General features: G+C 36.2%; 1 non-coding gene across 1 annotated transcript; it reads left to right on the top strand.

Annotated features, from left to right (window-relative positions):
• The first annotated feature begins 24,472 nt into the window (after positions 1 to 24,472).
• Trnap-ugg (transfer RNA proline (anticodon UGG)) lies at positions 24,473 to 24,544 on the top strand. The gene has a single exon. It is a non-coding gene; the product is annotated as a tRNA-Pro (tRNA).
• The last annotated feature ends 770 nt before the right edge of the window (positions 24,545 to 25,314 follow it).

Genomic DNA, 25,314 nt, shown 5'->3' with positions numbered 1-25,314 from the left:
GCATAAACAATATTTTTTGTTTTTCTATTTGTTTTTGAGTAAATATAAAATATAAATTGAAAATCAGGATAAAAGAAGATTGTTTTTAAATTTCAAATCAACGCATATGAATAAACAATCGTCTTTTTTTCCTGATCATCCATGAATTTTTCGTTTCAATTTATATGTTCTATTAAGCATTGGAGCTTTTTTAACCATTATCCATTTATATTTTTCAAAAAAAAAAACAAAAAAAATTGTTTTTTCCACGAACACATAATTTCATTCGGATTTCACATTAAATTCTCAAATTTCGTAAGAAATTATTCACTGTTCCAAAATCCACTCCAAAAAAATTCACAAACAATTTTTACATGTTGCACTTACGTTTTTTCCTTATGGCATCCAAATCAGAAAGAAATATTGACACATTGTAACTAACACTGTCAATTTGACAGTTCAGTTCCGCCCCAAGCGTTAAAAAAGTAAGCGACATTATGGCTGGCTCAAAAGAACGCTGTACCCGTTGCCACTGCTACGAATTACAACCAAACTTTACGAAACCCATTTTCAATACTTACTTAACAATGTGCATAAGTTTGGCTTAATTCGGTGCAAAGACACGGCGGGTCCACGTTTTGGCATATATTTCGAGACCCTAGTCATCAATAGGTATGAAAATTACCCCGTATTAAAGCACTTATCAACAGCTTTCATTTGATACCTATATTGTGCATACACAACCAAAGGTTACACGGGTCCACGTTTTGACCTATATCTCGAGACCCCAGTCACGTAGCGGCATGAAAAATACTCTGTACTAAGGCATTCACCAACAGTTTCAGTTTGATATCCATATTGTACAAACACATTCTAGGCTCCACGTTTTGGTCTCTATCTCGAGATCCTAGTCACGGAGCGGCATGAAAAATACTCTGAACTAAAGCATTCACCAACAGCTTCCATTTGATACCCATATTGTACATACACGTCCGAAGGTTACCCGGGTCCACGTTTTGACCTATATCTCGAGACCCTAGTCATCAATAGGTATGAAAATTACCCCGTATTAAAGCACTTATCAACAGCTTTCATTTGATACCCATATTGTACAAACACATTCTAGGGTCCACGATTTGGTCTCTATCTCGAGACCCTAGTCACGGAGCGGATGGAAATACTCTGAACTAAAGCATTCACCAACAGCTTCCATTTGATACCCATATTGTACATACACATCCGAAGGTTACCCGGATCCACGTTTTGACCTATATCTCGAGACCCTATCTGCCAATAGGTATCCAAACTATACGAAAACCATCTTCAATACCTCCTTAACAATGTGTGTAAGTTTGGTTTAATTCGGTGCAAAGACACGGCGGGTCCACGTATTGGCATATATTTCCAGACCCTAGTCATCAATAAATATGAAAATTACCCCGTATTGAAGCACTTATCAACAGCTTCCATTTGATACCCATATTGTACATACACGTCCGAAGGTTACCCGGGTCCACGTTTTGACCTATGTCTCGAGACCCTCATCAGTAGGTATGAAAATTACTCCGTATTAAAGCACTTATCAACAGCTTTCATTTGATATCCATATTGTACAAACACATTCTAGGGTCTACGTTTTGGTCTCTATCTCGAGACCCTAGTCACGGAGCGAATGGAAGTACTCTGAACTAAAGCATTCACCAACAGCTTCCATTTGATACCCATATTGTACATACACATCCAAAGGTTACCTGGGTCCACGTTTTGACCTATATCTCGAGACCCCAGTCACGGAGCGGCATGAAAAATACTCTGTACTAAAGCATTCACCAACAGCTTCCATTTGATACCCATATTGTACATACACATTCTAGGGTCCACGTTTTGGTCTCTATCTCGAGACCCTAGTCACGGAGCGGCATGAAAAATACTCTGAACTAAAGCATTCACCAACAGCTTCCATTTGATACCCATATTGTACATACACATCCGAAGGTTACTCGGGTCCACGTTTTGACCTATATCTCGAGCCCTATCCACCAATAGGTATCCAAACTATACGGAAACCATCTTCAATACCTTCTTAACAATGTGTGTAAGTTTGGTTTAATTCGGTGCAGACACGGCCGGTTAGCGAACACACACAAAAAGTTGACTTTATTTTATATATAAGATTTTTTTCAGTTTGTGTCCGAAAAATCCAAATATCTTACGGAACCCTATTTTTTCCAAAATAAAATGTAATCCATGTTACTCTTGGATAATGTAGTTTTCGAATGGTGAAAGAATTTTTAAAATCGGTCCAGTAGTTTTTGAGCCTATTCGTTACAAACAAACAAACAAACAAACAAAGTTTTCCTCTTTATAACATTAGTATAGACAAGGCGTTTTGTCTATGCCTATTCTATTTATGTCTCTGCCTCTAAAAAACATTTTTGGTTAGCTTCAGTGTGGTTAAAAAACATACCTTTACAGGGTTTGATTGAAAAGTAATGAGTAGACATCGGATTCTTATGCAGTGCATATTTTTGTTTAACATCACATGAAGTTCGCACCTAGGTAGAAACTCATCATTAGACATCGGATCCTTATGCAAGGGCCAAGCGATCAACCGAATCGGCTGGCGGGGAAAAATAATCGTTGGACCTTCCCCTTCCATTAGAAACCGGTCCCAGTTCGCTGGCAACAGCGGTGCAGTCCACATCGCTCCGCGCGTGAAAGCTGTTTTAAAAGTGTGTTAGGATTTTGCAGTGTGCACATGTCGAAATCCAAGGTCAAAGCTGATCATCTTTTTCGACTCTCGGAGCATCGTCCACAAGGAGTTTGTACCTCCAGGAAGCACTGTAAACTCGGAATTTTACAAAGAAGTGCTCCTTCGGCTGAAGAACCGCGTCGCCCGGGTTCGGCCCGACCTCGTCAACAATTGGACCTTTCATCACGACAATGCACCGGCGCACACCGCCTTCCTCTGCACCTCTGCATTGGCCAAGATGGGGGTTCCGGTGCTTCCCCACCCTCCCTGCAGCCCAGACCTGTCCCTTCCGGACTTCTTCTTGTTCCCGCGCCTGAAAAGAAAGCTGAAGGGCGACTCCATCGAGGCGATCCAAAAAACTGTGACAGCCGAATTGAATGCGATTCCGGCGGATGAGTTTAAAAAATTTTTCCTGCAGAGGAAGGACCGCTGCCAGCCGTGTATTGACGCTCAAGGCTCCTGTTTTGAAGAATATTAGTTGTATAAGCCAAAAGGTTTATAAAAACTGCTTAAAAAAAATAAGGCTCATTACTTTTCAATCAAACCCTGTAATAAACATATATGTAAATTATAATTGCTGTTATTTAAATAAAAAGAAATGTGCACAAGTTACATAAGCTAAGGAACTAAGAAACAGCTTCGCTTGCATAATTTCCTTAACTGCAGAGCCTCAAAAGCAAAAGAAACAATCCCATCAAGATTGTGACCTCAAGACATGCAATTTTTAAGCCCTAAAATCACTATAATATTGTACTTGTTTTTTACAGGCATCAACAAATCATACTTGCCGCTCTTCATACCACCTTTTTTTCTAATTAGATTCCGCAACACTTTTAACCCTCTTAAAGCCATTAACAAAGAAAAACACCTTCTTTCTCTCAAAGGTCATTGTGAGCAAAAAAAAATTGTTTACAAAAACAGTATACAAAAAAAAAACGAAATAATAACAACAAACTTTCAAATAGCAATAACAACAAAAAGTGCTAAGAATAACAAAACATCTGAAAGTTTTCGCTGAAGTGGACACCCACTTTCGCTTAACATAGCTACATATTGTGAGCATGTAGTTGTGCACAGGGTGGTGCTGGCATTTAAGAACTACCATTAAAAGGGATACGTGTACATACAGAAACATACCAATGAGTGAGAGGGCAAGGTAGTAGAAGAGGGAATCGTAGGTTACAGAAAAAAGGTACATCGTTGGAAAAAGTTAAGTGCGCCGAAGTAAAGTCAGCAGCCAAAACAAATCGACACAATAAATACAATATATAGGGTGTTCGTTTAAGATGTGAAGAATCATAAATGGAAATAAAACAGAGAAAAATATTTTTAATATCCATAAATTTTGCTTTATGGCGACATATCATTTTATCGCAAAAAAAAAAAATCATAATAATAATTGTAAAAGTTATCGCTGTTTGTGTGGAGTTCATTTCTCCAAAAGTCGCTTGCGGTGATCATCACAAGTCCTTGGACATCGGTCAAGAGAAATTAGTTTTATTAATAGATAATCTTGTGCCTGATCGAAGCTTTTTTTTTCAAAATTAACAATGTGGCGGCCTCAGAAAATATTTTTCCGATTTTCGAGAAAAAAACCGACAATTAATTGTCTAAAAAAAATCGAAATTTTTGAAAAAAAAATCCTTCGTTCAGGCACGAGTTTTTTATGTTTTTCCAAAGCAGTATAAATTTTATTGAAATCTACCAAGCGGTTTTCAAGTTACAGTGATCACCAGTTCAAAAAACATAGTTTTGAGAAAAGCGCATTTAAAGTTTTGCGAACGCTTCGGAGCGCCCGAGCGCTCTTTATTAATTGTCACATAGCTCGAAAAGTATTTGTCGGATTCACTTCAAATTTTCACACAATATTTTGAAGATATTAAACTTCAAGAAAATGTAGAAAAAAATCCAAGTTTTTGAAAATTCTGACTACTCCAAACCCCTTAACCCGCACTAACGAGGTGCCTGTGATTCGACCGGCCCATAAAGCGTACTGATTTTTTTGTTGGTTCAATGGTGTGCCAACAACGGCTTATGTATTATAATAGCGATCTGGACGATATTTTTCAAATTTAATTTGAGAAATTCCCACACGTTGCTCCAGCGCTAGTCTATTCAAGTACTAAAAGTAGAATCGCCAAGCCGAAATAACCTCAAAACAAGCGAGAAATGAGGAATTTCGCAGAATACAGTGTTGCCAGTTTAAAGTTCTCCGTCTCGAAAAAAACACCCTTTACATAGGTACGGTGGTATCTTTTTTTCTTCCTTCTTTCATTCGTTTAATGGTTGTTAAACAAATTGCTGTAGGGACTTGAACTTTGGCCATCAGTTTTAATTGTTGTTGCAGAGCAAAGATTTCGAGGAAAAGATGTGCACAATTTGGAGATTAGATTTGAGTTTAAAAATTTTGCGTTTTGTTTTTTCTTTTTTTTTTTAGTAGGAAATTAATTGGCAATGATAGATATGGGAGTGTTTGAAAGCTTTTTAAAGACCTGAATTGTAACCTCAGCTATTAAGGTGACTATTTATTTCAGCTATTTTTAGTGTGTCAGATATTTTTTGGTTTAATTTTAAGTCATGAAAATTTTCTTCAACAAACATGAATTGCCGAAATAAGCTTATTATCAATCATTCCTCCAAAAATATAGGAAGGAAAAGGTTTAAAATAATTTTGAAAAATTAAGAAATTCATGTATAAATTTAAGGCATGAGTCACTTGACCCCGAGCGTATAACTCTAAAAAGTAATCCTCCAGTGAAGCCAAAAAGACTAAATACTTAGGCTTCATACGAGGCGGTGAGACAAAATTGCAAGCCCTTTTGCTGCAGATCTGTTGATAAAGTTTGGAGATGAAACTCAACTTCATAACCAGGCAATAGAATGCCCTTGAGGTGGATACCAATATTAAAGAAATTAACAATGTCCAATTGCTGCAGATGGCTTGAACTACAGCACCGAAAGCTCTTCATGTGACTTTCAAAAGTTCTTCCTGTGGAAAAGTGGGTTTTCTGCTAAAAAATAGTGTTAGTGAGGAATGTCTGGATATCTCTTTCTATTTTCGTCATTCTGACTACTAAGCTGAGATGATGTCACGAGATGGCTGAATTATTTCACTAAAATACAAAATGTACTTCAAGCAGTCGCTAAATGAAAAATAACTTCCTGTTGATCTTCAAATCTCTGATCGATGAGAAAGACTAGGAATTGTCAAAGAGTTTCTACTTAGGACAACTGAATACAGTGAATGAAAATGGTGAGGCCAAGTTCTTTATGCAAAATTTACTACAATTGAGATTGAAGAATTACTAATTCCTGTGAATGGTATGCTTGGCTGATTTGTCTCATTTTGGAAGCACTTGTTACGATAACATGGACCAAAAAAATTCAGAGAAAATATTTTACCACAAAGCAGAGTACACTTTTTCAAAGAGTTTCGATAAAAAAAAGTATAAACCCTCTTAAAGTGCAAGTATTATTCTTGCGAATACCGTTGAGTTTGCTCCAATATCTTTTTTTTTTGCCGAATTCATAAATTTCTGAGTATTCAAGAATCTACGTAGACATCTAACAATGAAATAGTCTGTTACTAAGATCAAAGAATAAATATATTGACGCATATTCAACGATATTCACTTTGCTACATAACCTCAAATCTTCTTCTTCTTAATTGGCGCGATAAGCGCTTACGCGATTTTGGCCGAGTTAAACAAAGCGCGCCAGTCGTTTCTCTCTCGTGCTGACCGGCGCCAGTTAGGCACACCAAGTGAAGCGAAGTCCTTCGCCATTTGATCGTTCCAACGCAGAGGAGACCTTCCTCTTCCTCTGCTACCAACAGCTGGTACCGCATCGAATACTTTTAGAGCTGGAGCGTTTGTATCCATTTGGACGACATGACCCAGCCAACGAAGCCGGAACCAACGTGCAAAGGCAAAAAAATCTTCCGCAGAATTTTTCTATCAAATACTCCAAAGGACGCCTCATCGGATGTTGTCATCGTTCAAGCATCTGCATCATACGTTAGGACGGGCATGATGAGAGTCTTGTAGAGTGTTAATTTTATTCGTCGATAGAGGACTTTACTACTCAATTGCCTACTTAGTCTGAAGTTGCACTTGCACATAACCTCAAATATAAACTCAACTATAAACTTGAATTGCATTATATGCCCTTGAATGCTTTTTTTTTAGTTTATTTAATATAGCATCCATCAGCTGCAATAACCTGCTTTAGCTGGGATCAGAAGCACCTATACGCATGAGCCAGCTTTTATATATCTATTGTGGGCTTCAGTTCCATGCTTCTACTACAAATCATCTTTTACGTTAGTATTTACTTCCATTATATTTCCACAGGTAATATTTAAGGGCTTTGCTGTCCGGGCTTGAAGGTATAAAAAATCTAGAGGCAAGTTGTAGGAAACCAAGCCTTAGTCTTCCTTGCCTTGTGAGGTAACGAGGAGTCTTACTGAAATACGGACATATTCTCTCCCGAAAAAATTAGCCAATGCCGTAAACAGAGTTGTTTTGTAGCCAGTCCACTTTATTATCCCCGTAGGACTTTTTTCGACGCGAAGCGATTCCAGTATTGCACCTCCTTTTTTCTGCTCTAGACTTATCGCTGCTCTATCACTTACTAGAGCACTCTACTATCTATCAGGAAATGATACACTAAAAATTATCAGCAGTTTGTACTGAACGCCACTGTAAAAATGGAGCTCTCTAAAAGTTAAATAAATAGATTTACTTCGACGGGTCCGTAACTGTTTAAATTTATCCGCAATATTTTCTTTAATTGTTGTTTTATTTTATGTTAAGGGCCCCCCCCCTCACAAAATCGAATTTTTTTTCTTCACTCATCTTATAGTAAATCATTTCAAGAATGTTGTGTCAAAATTTTAAGTGGATCGGAGCAGAACTCTCAAAGTTATAGCCTTTGTAGGCACTCTACCTCGAGTGCGGAGCATAGATAATTTTTCAGAGTCATTTTTTCAAACGCGTTTTTCCCGAAACGACTTCTTAAAAGTCGGTGCCAATCACAACTCCGAAACTATTCAACCGATTCTTTTCAAATTTGGCACACGTTTTCTAAATCAAAAATACCTCCCTCCCCCCACTGTTTTTTTTTTATTTTTTTTTAAGGTTGTTTTTCACTTACAAATATGGCGAAATTTTTCGCCAAAAATGCTCGTTTTACGTTTTTTTGCCACCAAAACTACAAAAATGAAAAAAAAAATTTTATTCATGTGGGGGGGAGCATTACGTCATACTTTAACTGAAAAATTCGACTTTTTTGGTTTCAGATGATTCTACGACGAATGCCGATTGGCACCGCAGAGCACCTCTCGAAAAACATATCTCCAAAAAAACTCTGTCATGGGCTTATTTGTCAATATTTTATTATTAATATTTTTTAAAAACTTATTGAAAAGATGTACAATAACATGCAACTGATTTTATTAAAGTATCTTAAGCCATATTTCTGTAAAAAATTCAAAAAAAAGTGTTTTTTTTTAGCGCTAAACCCTACCACCCCCTTAACTCATTAACAACACCCTGCGCAAAAATGGCACGCTAAATCGTGAAGCGTTCCACATTTTTGATTCCGAACAACAATAAAATACGATTAATATATTAACCGACGGCTCGAAAATGATGGACGGAGTAAGTGCAGGGATTTATTGCGCAGAGCTGGACATCAAGCGGCCACTTAAGCTCCAGACCATTGCAGTATTTTTCAAGGAAAGGCTGCAGAAATAGCAAGGACATCGAGCAACTCCAACATAAATATTTACGGTGACAGTGAAGCGGCAATAAACTCATATGAAATTAATTTCATCTAAAAACATTCTTAGGGCCAGGGAAGCCATAGAAAGACTAGCCACAGACGGTTACACATCTATTGGGTACCCGGACATAAGGGCATTGCAGGAAACGAAATTGTAGATGAAATTGCCAAAAGCGCTGTTTACACACAATTCGAAGAAGAAAACGACGTACTGAAACCTTTAAATACGGTATACAATGGCATCGCTGCGGACATGAAAAGACGAATAGACAGGAGGTGGAATAATCTAACCACTTGTAAAACAGCGAAAATCATGCAGAATGCAGATAAATATGCCAGATTCTCCTAGCCCTGTCTAGAAAAGACAGCAGAACTATCGTAGGTATACTGACAGGCCACAATTTGTTAGCGGTAGGATGGGAATTGCAAACAATGATAGCTGCAGATTTTGCAATAAACTAGAAGAGAAGGAAACTCTAGAGCACCTTCTATGGTCTTGCCCTGCATTAACTAGAACCCGAATGAAATGTTTAGGAGCTCGACAATATAAGAGGTTAGAAAGTTTCTCGTGGTTAGAGCTTCAGAGCTACTTAGATTCACAACGCAGGCATATTACAAGAAGCCTACTACAAGGAAAAGTAAGGGTTAAACTCCATTTGGTACCACTTAGGGCCAATAGGTATATGTGATGGCTTTCAGCCAGCCAGGTCAACCTAACCTAATGTGTTTTTTGCCGATCCACTCACCAAATTTAGGTTAGTAAACATTTCAAATAATTAATATTTAATTTTTTACTAACCTCGTTTAGAAAAAGTTCACCTCTCATAAGGCCTTTTTAGTATTTTTCATCCCCAAACTCATTTACCAATACATCCGATGGACAAAAAAATTTTCCGCGTATGCTATTTTTCAATTAAAATCAAATTGTTTTCTTGTCTGGCTTGGCTGAGTGTTGTTTTTCTTTTGCTACGACTTTTGTTTATTTAGGATGCTCGCAATAATACTTTGCGAAATGCTTATGTGGAAAAATGGAAAAGTGCGAGTGAATGTATATGTATGTATGTATATTTCCATACACACCTACATACATATGTGGCTGTTTGTAGACAAGCCAAATACATTACAGCAATAATACATTAGTAACCAGTAACTGCGAGTGAAAATATTTCAATTTTCGCAATGTATAAAAGTGTTAAATTGAATTTAAAATAAAGCATACAAAAATAATAGACAAAAATCAACATTTCTCATCAGAGGCTTCCAAGGAAATAAAATAATCTGAGGTAAGTTTTATGGGGGTGTGGGAGTCGCACTCGTATTTGGCAAGTGCCACCCCACCTAATACTGTGCAGCCTTTACAACGCAGTAGTTTTCTGTATGTGTACGGATCAACTTCCTTCCGCCTGTCACCGCTCTCGGTTGGTTCCTTGAGCGCGCTGGGCTGTGGCTGGCTGGTTGGATATTTAGCACCACATAAATCTTTCACGGATTCGCAATGTGATTTATGTCGATGTAAAGTTTTTGCACAAAAATATGCAAAAATACTTGGAATTTGTATAGATGTTGGTATCTCTGTGCATATTTAATGCATATAATTGCGTGTAAAAATGATGTAGATGAAATGGCAAGATAAAATCTATATAAAAGCAAAATCAGTTATTTTAGCGACTGGCGACAGTTTCAGAACTCTAAGATGGTTTAATCAGTACTTCAGCTTAATTCCGTCGCTTTTTAAAAACATGAAATATAAAATTTTTATGAATTCATTGAGGTAAAGACCAACTCAAAGTTCAAAAATTTAAATCGATAATTTCTTTGTTTTGGGTTTTTATTTATGTAATACATTTTTTAAAGCGTAAAAATAGTGCATCCATGCCAAGCATCCATCAGAGAGTGCTTGACGTTTGGTGTAGTTGTGCAGTGTTGCCAACTCTTTGCTCTTCGCAATAATTCATAAATAAAAAATCCGTAAGACCGGATGAAATTCCAGCTCAATTATATATAAACTTGTAGATGAAGAAAATATAGGAATTACGGTTAAAATATTTAATAAAATCTACGATTATGGGGTATATCCAAAGGAGAGCCTACAGTCGACCATCGTGCCGTTGCCTAAAATATCCAGAGCTAACAAATGCGATGATTATCGACTCATTAGTTTAACCCTTTGCGGAGTGAACGCTGTTTACCGTTTCGTTCCAGCAGGACCGAGCTGGATTCGTAAGTGCGTACGATGTGAATTAGTGAGATGAATTAGTGGGTATATAAAATAAAATTATAAAACTTTTAAGCACCAAGGCAGGGCGAGATTTATATAAACATGTTTTTATTATTTACAGTTTATAATTAACCGCCGTATTATAACGTTTAAAACATTCTCTAACATGCAATCCCGGTTGTCTGTCGCATGTTTCGCATATATAAAAAGTTTCTTTCCTTCCACCTGGAACAATTTTTAATTGGAGCAAACTGCACAATCCTAATGTTTATGCTGGGGATTCAGTGTAATGATATGAAATTTTCCATTCAGTCGTTGTTCATTGTCGGTAGATGACGGTACTCCACATTTTAGTGTCATTCGGAAGTTCTTCACAAGATCAACTCAAAAGTTCTCTCTAAATTGTTTGTGGGAAATGTTTTTATTGGTGTTCGGAGATGCTTCTACAAAACATAAGCATTAATTAGTGACACTTCGAAGCCCCAGAAAAACCGTTTCCTTCACCATTTTATTGTTTTGCGGGGGTCAGCTTTATCACTCTCTAATTCAGTATCGCGGACTGTTCTACTCTGTTCATTTTGTTGTTTAGCCATATTCTTTACAAAATAAAATGTTCTTGTAAAAATGTAAGTTTTGAAAATGCCTTTTTCTGCTACGAGTTCGAACTGTACACTGCGCTGTGTTCGAAAAGACTAAAGCGAAGGCGTGAAGTTCAAGATGCATGGCTCATTTGAAATTTTCTGTGCCGTAGCTCTTATCTTATTTATTCTAAAATTGAGACATAGTAAAACTTAAATTCGAGTGAAACTTGATATAGGACGAGCCGCACGCGACATCGGACGTGCTACAACGAAAAGCAATGTCGAGTGCCACTCGACATCAGACGCACCAGAAGGAAAAGCGATGTCGAGTCTCTGCTTCGAAAGGAATTTCCTAATGAAAATCCCTTCTAGACTGGAATGACTTGAAGAAGATCCAACTCCCAATACACCCGTTATGATCTACAGGGACGGATCTAAACTGGACACCGGTGTAGGATCAGGGTTATATTGCGAAGAGCTTTCTACCAGTGAATCCTTTAAGCTACCGGATCACTTTAATATTTTTCAACCGGAAATAAACGCTATTCATGAAGCCTTAAAATGGTTAGAGATAAACAGAATATAATCAACAGATATCTGCATTCTATCAGACAGCCAAGCTACCCTACGGGCCCAGGATGCATTCCAAATAACATTAAGGAGTGTCTTACGTTGTCGCCAATCTCTTAATGAGATGGCCAAACAATATCGTATCATCTTATGCTGGGTTCAAATTCGGACCTTAGTAGGGGCCCTCACAGGACATTGTCTCATAGGAAATCATGCAAGGAGTTTACACGCATGCCTTCTGTCGTAGCTGCAGAAATGAGGAGGAGCTGGAAACAATTTAACACCTTTTTAGCACATGCCCAGCTCTATCCAGAAGCAGGAACCGATATTTATGATCCTACTTCTTAACGAATATAGATAATCTATACACTTTAGGTATCAACAACCTTTTACGCTTGGTCAAAAGCTCAGGATGGTTCAATATGGAAAGGGAAATGTAGCCCAGCCCCCGCGGCTCACAACGGACCAATTTCGTAGTCTAAGTGGCATCGTTGTCTCTATGTGCGATGCGGTTGCCAAACCTAACCTAACCTAAGCTAAGACTTCTATAAAATTTGGCTCAAATTCAAAACATGTATTGGCTAAATAAAGGGAATATTTTCTTCCAAAATTGGTTGAGCTGCAGGGAAGCATGAACGGGTTTTACTAGTTATAAATAAAATGAAATTAACATAGTATGGGGACAAAACATGCAAAGAGAATGCAGAAAATTTTACGTAAGTAAATCTATTTTCCGAAGTGAGCCAATTTAAATCAAATGTAGAGGTTTTGAAATGTTTAGACGATACTACAATAATTGAATCTTTATCAATACGAATGGTCATTAGGAACAGGATGAATTACATGAAAATTTTGCTAATCAAAGCCAAAGTTGGTTGGTTGGTTAAAGTGGCGATTCATCCAGAATCCAACTAGCTGCTAAATCCTCGTTACCAACTTGTTTAACGTTTATTTACAGCATAATTATATCCAGTCTGGGCGGCTTAAGAAACTTATTACATAGGTTATTGACATCTAAGCCAGGAGGTTGTTCGAGACTGTCGAACACCGGTTTGCCCAGGGTTAACATTCTGTCCTTCCATAGGGTACGGCATTCACAGAGGAAGTGGAAGATTATTTCCTTTTTCTCTGGTTGTTTACAACTGTGACAGTATGTGTTATAAGGGATGACCATTTTGGATACTTGTTCTCCGACAGACCAAAAGCCAGTTATGACTGTCGTTAGTCTCCAGGTCTCATGTTTATCAATGTCGATGATCGCTTGAGGTTGTAGGTGGGCCGTAATGTTCTGCTAATTTTGCATTTCGTCTGGTCTCTTCATCTACAATCCGAGATTCGGAGGTATTTTAGGGAAATTATATTCTTGGCTCACCTAATGGTGCAAATACCGATTCTGCAAGAGCGATCGTGAATAATGTATCCCCTCTTGCCAGTTCATCTACTTTTTCGTTAGCTTCAATGTTCTGAAGTCCCGGGATCTAGATTAACGTAACTTTATGGTTTTCACTCAAGGTGATAAGGCTATTCTTACTTTGTTCCACCAGTTTAGAGGTTGTTTTAGCCGAATCCAGTACCTGGATTGCAGTTTGGCTATCCGAAAGAATAGCGATATTGTCCTTAAAAAAAACTAGTAGCCTACAGGCTTACCCAATTGCCAGTACTTCCGCCTGGAAGACACTGCTGGTATTAGGGAGACGCACAGATTTTTCAATTTCAAGTCTATGAGAATATATACCAGCTCCAACACCACAATCCATTTTAGAGCCATCTGTATAAACTGTAGTAGCCAAGTTGTTTAGTGAGGATCCCTTATTCCATTCCTCCTGAGATGGAAAGAGAGTGGCAAAATTCCTGTTGAAAGTTACCGTTGGGACGATGTAGTGTGTAGTTCTCTCCGAGGTTAACTGAGTTTGACGCAATAATAGACTTGCATGACCATAAGTTTTTTCTTTCCAGCGACCCGCTTCATTTAACCTAAATCGACTCAAGGTTTCCGTCTTCTTAATATGTAGGTCTATTGGAATAACGTGTGCCAGTGCATTGAAACCTCCCTAGGACACGATCTGATGGCACCGACCGTTATTGCACACGTTGATCTTTATATTCTGCCAAGTAATTTGGTATTGTACTCTCTCCCTAGAACTTTCCACGAAACTACCGAACCATACGATAAAATAGGTCGTATAATCGCTTCATACAACCATAATGTGTCTTTAGGTTGAAAACCCCATCTTCTTCCAAGCATACGTTTACAGGCATATAAAGCAATTTCTGTTTTCTTACCCGTTCTTTGACGTTTAATTTCCAGCTAAATCTGGAGTCAAGAATTACCCCTAACTACTTTGCACTGGGTGAAAGTAAAAGAGTTTGTTAGTTAATATTTGGTAAGGTAAAAGTTGGTAGCTTATATCTGGTTGAAAAACTCTGTTTTACGCGGGCTTAAACTGAGGCCACAGCCTGTAGCCCAAGAGATAAGCTCACCTAACTCCCTTTGGATGATCCCACTGATCGTATTATTACACAGTTCTGACGCCATTAAGACCACATCATCAGCGAGTCAGATTAAAATTGGATAACAAAAATTTCAATATTTATTACCATCTAAAATCTTATAATAAGTAATAATACCTAACTTGAACTTTAAGTTATTTTCTCTTCTGTGCACTTGTAAATATTGTTTATTATGAAAATTTTATTCTTGTATTTTATCCGAAATATTTCATTAAAATCTCCCTTTTCGAAAAATTCCAATGTGGCAAAGCAATATTTAATGTTTACATCTGGAGAAATGTTAAAAATCTGTTTTACAATAAAAAAATAGTAGTAATGAAACTACCACATTTTTTAATCATAAACTGTAGTACAGTGTACTCTCTCCTAAGCGGACAGCTTAGGGACTGAAAAATTTGTCCTCTTATGGGAGGCGTCCGCTTATGAGAAAAGTGTAAAAAAAGTTAAAATAATTTGTGACTGATCTTTAATACTTAATCAGTTTTATTTCCAAAACCAGAACAGATGTACACATAAATATTTGACAAAATAAACAGAATTTGTAAACAAACGACAAATGTAAAAACAAATTTTGTTACGCAAGGTATTTAAATTCATTTAAAAAAGTAAGACATTTTAGTTTTGCGAGTTTTTCCTTTAATTTCAATAACTTGGTGGTATATATGAAGATCATTAAGCAATTCAACGCTGTGAGGATGCTGTGATATAAGAAAGAGGGTTTAGTTTTGCTCATTGCTGAATAAGTCTTTTTATTAAGCAGCGAATTAATCGTCAATCTCATTTTCTAGTTCCACTTCAGAAGTGTAGGCCAGCGAGAGTTGTCAGTTCAGTACTTGTTTTTTCATCATTTGTGAAGATTTGAGTACCTAAATTAATAAACATATGCAGTTTTGACGACAACTTGAAATGGTTTCTGGGCTATGTAGATTAATAATGTTGGTGAACTGAGCAACTACCGATAGTGGAAGCTCATCATCTGCGTTATAACCGTCCTTATCGCCATTAGGGAAGTTTGCTTTCTCAAAGTCAACTTCCCCTTAAAAATTGTTCACTCTGTATGGACTCACTTGCTCCCACGCTTTTTGAATGAAATTAACAACATATATATAACCAAGACAGAGTTTTTAAGCTGTCGGCTTATGAGAGAACTGGTTGTATAATATCTTTGGTAAGGGAAAAAAGTGCCCGCGTCCTGTTATGTGAGGGTTGTCCGCTCAAAAGAGAAAGCTTTAAAAAATCCCTTAGGATTTTTTCGGTACGGAAAAAAATGTCCGCTTATGGGAGGTGTCTGTTTAAGAGAGGTGTCCGTTAGGAGAGAGTGCACTGTATTTATATCAAGGCACATCAATGAGGTAGCAGCAGTAGAGTAGTTCATTTGCGTTTTTTTATTATTTTATGTGTTCTCTAAAATGGCAAACTTGGTTTACCTTTTCTAGAGAGCTCAAGCAACAATAAAATACACGCCATTGTAGGTCTTGCTCTACTACTGTACCTCACTAGATGTGCTTTGATTTGTACTATTTTTTTTTAGTGTGGTACTATAAAATATGACTTGGTTTAACTAAACCTGAATTCATTTAGTTTTTCTAATCAAATAAAAGAAATGAAATATGAAGTTTTTGATTGAGCTTCTAATTACTTTGACGCATAAGCTGTCAGATCAGTGCACCAACGTTGAGGTACTAATTGCATCACCTAACTGTCTCAAAGCGCTGTGTTGGTCTTCTTTTTAATGCATGAAAGATTCATTATACGCAATGCAGCAATCACTGTAATTATTGCCATTTAAGTTAATTGACATTTTTTGACAGACCTTGAAAAACTACGCAAAAAATATTTAAAACAATAATAAGCAGAAAAAAACTAGCGAATGGGTTAAAGTGAAATGTAATTAAATGACTATCGCCTCAGCCACTTTCTGAGATTGCTGCGAAACAACACAGCCGGCGGCACTGACAGCCAATATGACACCACGACGGACGTCGCCTATTTGCTTAAAAAGTTATAATTTTTATTTATGGTTCGCATTTAACTTTTTTGCTGTGCGCTGCTTATTTGCAAAGGGTTAAACTCATTTAATGGCCGGGAAAAGTTTGGAGCAAAAAAACACAAAAAAACAAAAATAAAATAAAATCAGCGCCACAAAAGTTTTCAAATTAAATTAAACATTGTTGATGACTCAAACATCTTTGGTGTTATTAAGATGAAAAAAAAGGATTCTAAAAATGCCGCTGCTATTAAATGTCAATAATTCAGCGATTTTCAAAATGATAAGGGTTCGAAATATTAATAAAGAATTTGAAATAATAGAAAATTAAAAAGCAAGTCGAGAAACGCCTTCTTTAAACTATGAATTGATGTATTTAAAATAAAATTTAGGATTTCAGTAAGGAAGACATGGTGGGCATGGGCATAAAAAGGGCACAGTTTTGATTTGACACTCCACAAAATAACTGAAGAAGCACTGGCTGGACATAATAAAATGAAAAATAGTAATAATTAAATTAATAAAGCAGCGCATTTTCAATCTAAATATACCCTAAATTCACCCTTAATTATTTTTACAATATCGCATTGGTTTAAGGTTTAAATTTTTATTATGGTTCGAAATTATTAAACAAACATTTTGAGTAGTGGTGGTCTGTAAAAGTTTGAAGAAAGTCGTAGAAATTCGGAATACATTGGAAATCGATCACAATATTAATGTTCAAAAAATATAACCGAATGTTCAAAACATATGAGAGAAAATACTGTATGCCGACAAATCGACTGATATCTGGACGAATGTGTTGGTTAGTGATGAGCCTAAATTCAATTTATTCGCAAAACGAATAGTCCAGTCAAAAGAGCATTTAACTTCATAATTTTAGGAGGATGCGAGTTTATGGTTTTATTATGTAAAGCCCATCACTGTGAACTTAAATTTGAGTTTTCGGGGTCGGTGGTTGTGTCCCGCGGCCGCCATCTTGGAAATAAGGGTGCAACTAGTTTTTGCGATTATCTCGTGAATTTCGAAAGTTACGAAAATTTTGTAAAATACTTTTTTGTAGATAATAATATTATCTACAACTTTCATTCAAAACTTTTTTTTGTAAAATTAATAATAAAAAAGTTATAAACAAAATTACGCGAAAAATTAAGGGATCAATTGTTTTAAAGCGTAATAACTTCTTTTTTATAGATTTTATGGAAAATATACTTTAGAGCTTTTTTATAGAGCATTCTTTTGTGAACATTTTTGTCTATAAGTTTTTTCCGCTATCTTTATTTAGTCGTATGATTTTGAGCTGCTAAGCGGAGCAACCAACACATTAGCGAAGCGCGTACATGATTACACAGGCCGACAAAATTTAACCAACATTCAGACCCAGAAACCAGACTATATATTTCCGAAGGTTTATGATGCGCTGAATCCAAATCTGGCCTCAGAATTGCTCTATCTGCTCTGGTTTTCGAGATATCCCAACCTAAAAGTGCAAAAAACTCCATTTTTGCCCATATTTGAGGTTATGTACCCTTGCAGATGTTTTCTTTTACCAAAATTAAAGGATGGCATCTTTAAATACAAGCCTTCTTTTTTCAAATGGCGTTTTGTTTGCTCAAATATCATTTTTTTTCGCAGAGATATCGCATTTTGAAATTTTCATGTTTCGAAATTTTCCTACACCTGAAAATCGATTAAGATAACATAGACATGATACAGTCGATTACTAATTTTCTTGAATTGAGTCTTATTTTTCTTAAAATTTTGTCTCACACCATAAGTGTGTCACACACAGCCCTAACCCCTAGAAACCACCCCTATCATACCGCGAGCAGGCTAACCCACTTAACCGCAAGCAGGCTTACCCACAAACTCCAAATTTACATACTATTAATCCATATATATCAGGCCCTCAAGCCCAAGAAAATTAGTAATCGACTATATCATGTCTATGTTATCTCAATCGATTTTCAGGTGTAGGAAAATTTCGAAACATGAAAATTTCAAAATGCGATATCTCTGCGAAAAAAAATGATATTTGAGCAAACAAAACGCCATTTGAAAAAAGAAGGCTTGTATTTAAAGATGCCATCCTTTAATTTTGGTAAAAGAAAACATCTGCAAGGGTACATAACCTCAAATATGGGCAAAAATGGAGTTTTTTGCCCTTTTAGGTTAGGATATCTCGAAAACCAGAGCAGATAGAGCAATTCTGAGGCCAGATTTGGATTCAGCGCATCATAAACCTTCGGAAATATATAGTCTGGTTTCTGGGTCTGAATGTTGGTTAAATTTTGTCGGCCTGTGTAATCATGTACGCGCTTCGCTAATGTGTTGGTTGCTCCGCTTAGCAGCTCAAAATCATACGACTAAATAAAGATAGCGGAAAAAACTTATAGACAAAAATGTTCACAAAAGAATGCTCTATAAAAAAGCTCTAAAGTATATTTTCCATAAAATCTATAAAAAAGAAGTTATTACGCTTTAAAACAATTGATCCCTTAATTTTTCGCGTAATTTTGTTTATAACTTTTTTATTATTAATTTTACAAAAAAAAGTTTTGAATGAAAGTTGTAGATAATATTATTATCTACAAAAAAGTATTTTACAAAATTTTCGTAACTTTCGAAATTCACGAGATAATCGCAAAAACTAGTTGCACCCTTATTTCCAAGATGGCGGCCGCGGGACACAACCCCCGACCCCGAAAACTCAAATTTAAGTTCACAGTGATGGGCTTTACATAATAAAACCATAAACTCGCATCCTCCTAAAATTATGAAGTTGGCTATTTTTTTCGTCTCTTTTGACTGGACTAGAATGCAGAGCTGCAACCGAAAAATCATATCCCAACTGTGAAGCATGTCAGGGGTACGGTGATGGTATAGAGCTACATACATACATATATGTCAGTGAATGGGGTTCATAAGTTGCAGTTTGTTGAAATAATTATGGACCGTCTTTGCGTATTTAGACATTCTGAAAAGTAATTTGAAAGAATCAGCAAGCAAATTTGGTCTGAGTGAGTGATGGTATTTCCAACTGGACAACAACTCGAAGCACACATCCCATATAATAAAGTATTGGCTACTTTATAACGTACCAAACAAACTCCATTCGCTACCCCAATCACTGGACCTCAGTCCTATAGAACATTTACAGCACGAATTAGAACGCCGGATATGCAAAAGAGCATATAGCAACAAACAAGAACTGAAGGATGGTCTGGAGCGCGAATGGAATCAAATAGCATCCGAAACAATAAAGAAACTAGTTTTTTTCAAGCAAAAGGGAAGCTCATCTAGTTAGGTACTAACTAAAACATTTGCATTTATTATTATTAGATTTAAATAATTTTTTTATAGAGTAAGAGTATTTTTTTATAGAGCAAGAGTTTCTGTGCTGTGAATTAATTATTTTTTCGTTTTTTTATATAATTTCAAAATATTTAATTTTAAATTTTATTATCGGCATAAATATTTGTGTTCTTTAGTATTGCGTTGGAGTATTCAGTTTTTTTAATAAAATCAAACACATTATTTACGTAAATTTTCTGTGCGACTGTACATGTACTAATGTTTATAAAAATAACAAGAAAGTCATTCTCAAAAATAACATCACGAATTTGAATTGGTATAAAAAAAAACAAATCCTTAAAAAAAAACGATTAAAAACTTAACAAAAATTCCGTTCTTCGAACTGTAGTGGAGATGCGGGGCATCGATCCCCGTACCTCTCACATGCTAAGCGAGCGCTCTACTTCGTCACATATCGATACTGAATTAGCAACAAAAAGTTATTGTGTTATTGTAGAAATCAATGGACGCATTAAATATTTTAGCTGAATGCTACACAAACTTATATGAAGGCGTACGTACAAATATTTACATGTATGTACCCTGTAGGAAAAAATACTTGCAAATTTTGCTGTTCAGATTCCAATTTTTCCGCTCAACCATGTTATATATTTTATCAATATAAGCAAGTGATATTTTCAACACAGAGATGTCTGACATGCATCACAAAAATATCACTTCATATATAAATAATTGGCGCCTCTCACCCTTTTAAAGGCGTATTGTATTGTGATGCTAGTAGTTATGTTTTTCCAAAAAAGGAAGGGACCTACAATTTTGTGTCGCCTCCAAACAGCAGATGGTTTTTTATGAGGAGCTTCTTCTTGACAGAAATACACTCGGAAGTTTGACATTGCGTGCTGAGGGGTGACCGCTGTTAGAAAACACTTTTTTCATCATTTGGTGTTTCATGTGCGACGATTTGCCCCCCTGCACTTCCAAAAGGTAATCACGCATCAACCAACGGCTACGCCGGCTACCAGTTCATACTAGCCACAAAAATCTAGTCTGTCATGTATATAACCAGTTTTGACCAGTTAAAATATAATAAAAAATAGCATCTATTCGATTCCACTGCAATGTTTTAAAATTTTCTATTTCACTTTAAAAGTGTATGTACTCAGAATATGTTTTTCCTAAAATTAAAACAAACTTCTTTCAGCTCCAGTAAAAAAATTCAAAAATTGGTTCAAGCTTACCCTATAAGGGAAACCCTAACGAAGTACTAAAAAAATTATAACAAATTCTTAAAAAAAAATCATAATAAATAAGTAAAATTTTAAGTCTTGATTTTAGGAATATGAATAAAAATAATGTTAATTAAATTACGGATTCATATTTTAAGTGTCCAGTTACTGCGAGCATTTTTCTACTCAAATTTCTATTACTAGCGAATAAAATTGATTCGAGTGTTTGCAAAAAAAATTTAGTTGTCACAAAACTAGTGAATATTGCGTTGTTATGTAAGTGTATGAAATAGTTCATACGTAAATGGTGCGAAATAATTATATAATTTGAAGTTTTAAAGCTTAAACTGAGCTAGTGTAAAAATTTGAATCTGTTCCTCTAATCTTAAAGACTTGCTTATTTGATAGACTTGGAAGTAGGGGACCCTATGATCAAAAATTACCGGGAATGTTTAATTTAAACGAGTCGCGCGCGTAGTACCTTCCATCGGGCCAGACAGTCAATAAATAATATTATTTATCCGTTTTGAAGCGTTTAAGAGATGCTGTACGTCGCAAACGGCCGAAAATGTGGGCACACAATTCTTGGATTTTGCATGATGATAAAGAGCCATCGCACCGAGCCCAAATTATGCTGGATTATTTGACCAAACACCAAGTAAATACCATCGTGCAAGCACCGTATTCACCTGATATGGCCCCATGCGACTTCTTTTCTTTTCCCATGTAGAAGTTACCACTTCGTGGAAAGAGATTTCAGTGAATTGAAGAGATCAAAGAGAATGTGACGAAGGAGCTGAAGGTCATCCCTGGAGGACTGGGTTAAACGTTGGCACATGTGTGTTGCTTTAGACGGGTCAAATTTTGAAGAAGAGAAAAAAAATGTGCCTGAAGTTTAACCCTATTTTGTTTTACTTAAACATTACCGGTACTTTTTGAAAATAGGGTATTCCTCAGTATCTACTTATACATAAGTAGACTTATTTTCTAAAAAAAAAAAAATAATTAATTTGCAGACAAATTGATAATTTGACTACTGGTAATATTCTAGTCAATAACGGTCTGGTTTGATTTCCTCTATTAAATACCAGTATCTGAAAACGATACTAGCTTGGTCTTTTCCTGCAGGGTGTGTTTGCATTATGTGTGGATACTTGTGGATGCCTCTATGCGTGTACATATACAGGTAGTCGAAAAATTCAAGATCTCGCATGACACAAAAAACAAATTATTGCGGTGGTTTTCTTTCAATGGGTAAACCAGTTTTTATGATTGATAGCTTAGTTTTAGTGATAGCTATATTTACTTCGAAAAACATTTTCTTGTGCATATGTATGTATGTATGTATATTAGGGTGTACCACTCTAAAAATTGATGATGTTGCTCCATTGGAATTACAAATATTATTACACGAGGGTAGTTTGATAAATTCGTTACTTTTGAATAAAATATAGTTTTTAGACAAAAATGCATTTTATTTCGCCCATACTCTCCATTTAGCTCTTTTTAACAGTTCGTTCAGCGTTTTTCGAAATTTTTTTCCCTTCCAAATAATACATTTTTTTAATAGCGTCAAAATAGGCATTTGTTTGAGGGATGCCCTTTTCATTTGAATTATATTTCTTACAACGCAGCCATTTCTTCAGATTGGGAAATGGAAAATAGTCGCAGGCGGTTAAACCTGGATAATATGCTGCATGGGCTCGGATTTTGCAGGTATAAGTGTACTTATGGACATTGTCTTGATGAAGCATAATTTTGTTTTTTTGCCAAGTGTGGTCGTTTTTGCTGTAAACTGCCGGTGATCACTTTACCCTCTTCAAGATAATCCAAATATGTGTATAACACCGCTTGCATCCCAAAAAACGCCATGACTTTGTTGGCCGACATACACACCTTAGCTTTCTTTGGGACATGTTCACCGAAGGAACCCACTGTCTTAATTGTTGCTCTATCTTCGGTATATGGTGATGGATCCACGTTTTGTCCCCCGTTACGAAACGGCGCAGAAACTCATCCGGATTACATTTGAGCGGGGCTAAACACTACTTAGAATTAGTCACACGACTAAGCCTAAGCAATTGCTGCATCCATCGCGTGGATTGCTTCTTCATGTTCAAATATGCGAGTAAGTTTTGATGTAAATGCTCAGTTGGTATGTGTACATTTGCAGCTCAGTCACGCACTTTAATTAACCTATCGTCCAATACCATTCTATGGATCTTATCGACGGTTTCTGGCGTGATGACTTCTTTTAGAGCGTCGTGAACGTTTGACTATGACTACAACGGAATTCAGTAATTCACTTCATAACAACTGAAATTGGTGGTACAGAGTCGCCATAATATTTATTAGGCATTTTCTTGGTTTTGGTTTACGCAAAATGAAATCCTTAATAGCACATGAAAGCAATACCAATAAATCCGACGCCGTAATGGATAGCACTTTATAGTACGCACAAGCACTAGCCAGGAAACGGAAATAAGTGCCAAAAAGTAGGCACCAAAAAAACAAAAATTCCAAAAAACTTGGGACCAAAAAACGCCCCAAACAGTAGGCACCAAGTAAATATAACGCCGAAAAGTAGGCACCAAAAATATATTTCTTATAAGTTTGCACCAACAAACCAGCGCCAAAAAGTAGGCAGTGTTATTTCTCACTAGAATTAGCAATCACAAGGAAAACCCAGGAAAAATAGCCTAAAGTGTATCTAAGATATATATATAAGGTATAGCTCTCTCTCTCCTTTTCCTCTACGTTACACTTTTTTTTTCTCTCGCGGATCTAAAATACCCAAAACGTTGCATGCCTTGAAAATTTTACTCTCCATTCACGCTCGTCCATCGACGCCTAAGTGGTTTTACTTAAAAAACGCGAATTTTTGAGGAATTTTCAAATCGCCCCAGCTGATCTGAATCTTAATACTTTCCGAAGTATTTTTGCGAAGGACTAAAAGACATAAAATAAATCTTGTAATTCCGTTGGAAAAGTCGCACCTTTTTATGGTGAGGCACCCTAATGTATGTTTACGTATGGATGTATGCTTTTTACAATCGCTACCAAAATACTCACTGACCCTCAGTAGCATTTGTCTGGCAATTGCTTTTTTGTGAATTCTTAAAATCCAACCAAAAACACACTGCGACGACTTTGTATCTAAAAACAGTTAATGTAAAATTACTTTCGCCCGAACTTCAAATTGTCGGCTGCACTCGTAAAATTAAAAAAAAAAAAATGTTTATAAGCGTATGTGCATTTTGTTAAAGTATGTATGTATGTACATACATATATTCAGTGAGTAAAAAACAATGTAAGATAATTTAGCAACCAATAGAGATAGAGTTTTTATCTCCCAACAGTGCATACAACTTTACGTTTCACTTTCTATCATAAAATTGTTTTTAGTTTTCCTATTTTAATTAAAGCTTCAACGCCTCAATGGTATAAAATTATTAAAATAACAAAGAAAAAGAGAAGAAAAAATTAACAATTTTTTTAAATTAGTTCATCATCTGCTTATAAGCGCTAAACAGATGCCTCAGTGCAAGCGGCTCAATGGTCTAGGGGTATGATTCTCGCTTTGGGTGCGAGAGGTCCCGGGTTCAAATCCCGGTTGAGCCCGAACGAACTTTTTTAAACATAAAATTTCAAAATTAAAAAAACTATAAAAATTATTTAAATCAAATTAAAGTGTGTCATGTGAACTGAAAAGACAAAAAATAAAATAGACTCCAACACTAAACTTCAAAAGATAAGCGAGAATGTAAAATTCGCATGATGTGTTTGTAAGAGTGTGCATGTGCGCACATACTCATTATAACTGCGTAACCGCATGAATTCACGCAAAATAAATAGAAAAATAAGCAATAAAAATGATTTGTTTTAGAAGAGAAGAGGTGGCGCGGTGTGGGTGGTGGTGGGGGTGCCTTATAATACAAAATGTGTTTAAAGAAATAACGGACCTCAATGCGTGCCATTCTAGTGATTTGCGAATATTGCCTCTCTGCAGTCATATAAAATAAATAAACCGCTACAAATAAACACATGGATAATAATAGCAACAATAATCACACTATACGAGCACACGAGTAGTAAGTAAGCACTCGTACTAATACGACGCTTTGACACAACAAATATTCATGTTTTTGCTGCCTGCACATTATCATATAAATAAATAGGCATACAAAGAAACAATAAGCAACTGACAATGTTATTTTATTGCCACTCAAGGGTGAGTGAAAAGAAATGTGAAATTTTGCATATAAAAATTCAATTCAGGATTCTGTCGTTGTCATTGACATTTTTTATGATTATTTTACTCCTTTTCCTATTGCCGTTTTACAAGTTACGGATTGTATGTTGGCTTTTTACTCATCCCAGGCGCAATTGAT

This window comes from Anastrepha obliqua, chromosome 1 (genome assembly GCF_027943255.1).
Source record: "Anastrepha obliqua isolate idAnaObli1 chromosome 1, idAnaObli1_1.0, whole genome shotgun sequence".
Taxonomy (NCBI): Eukaryota; Metazoa; Arthropoda; class Insecta; order Diptera; family Tephritidae; genus Anastrepha; species Anastrepha obliqua.
The sequence above is the reverse complement of the archived record's forward strand: the minus strand, read 5'-3'. Positions and strand labels throughout refer to the sequence as shown.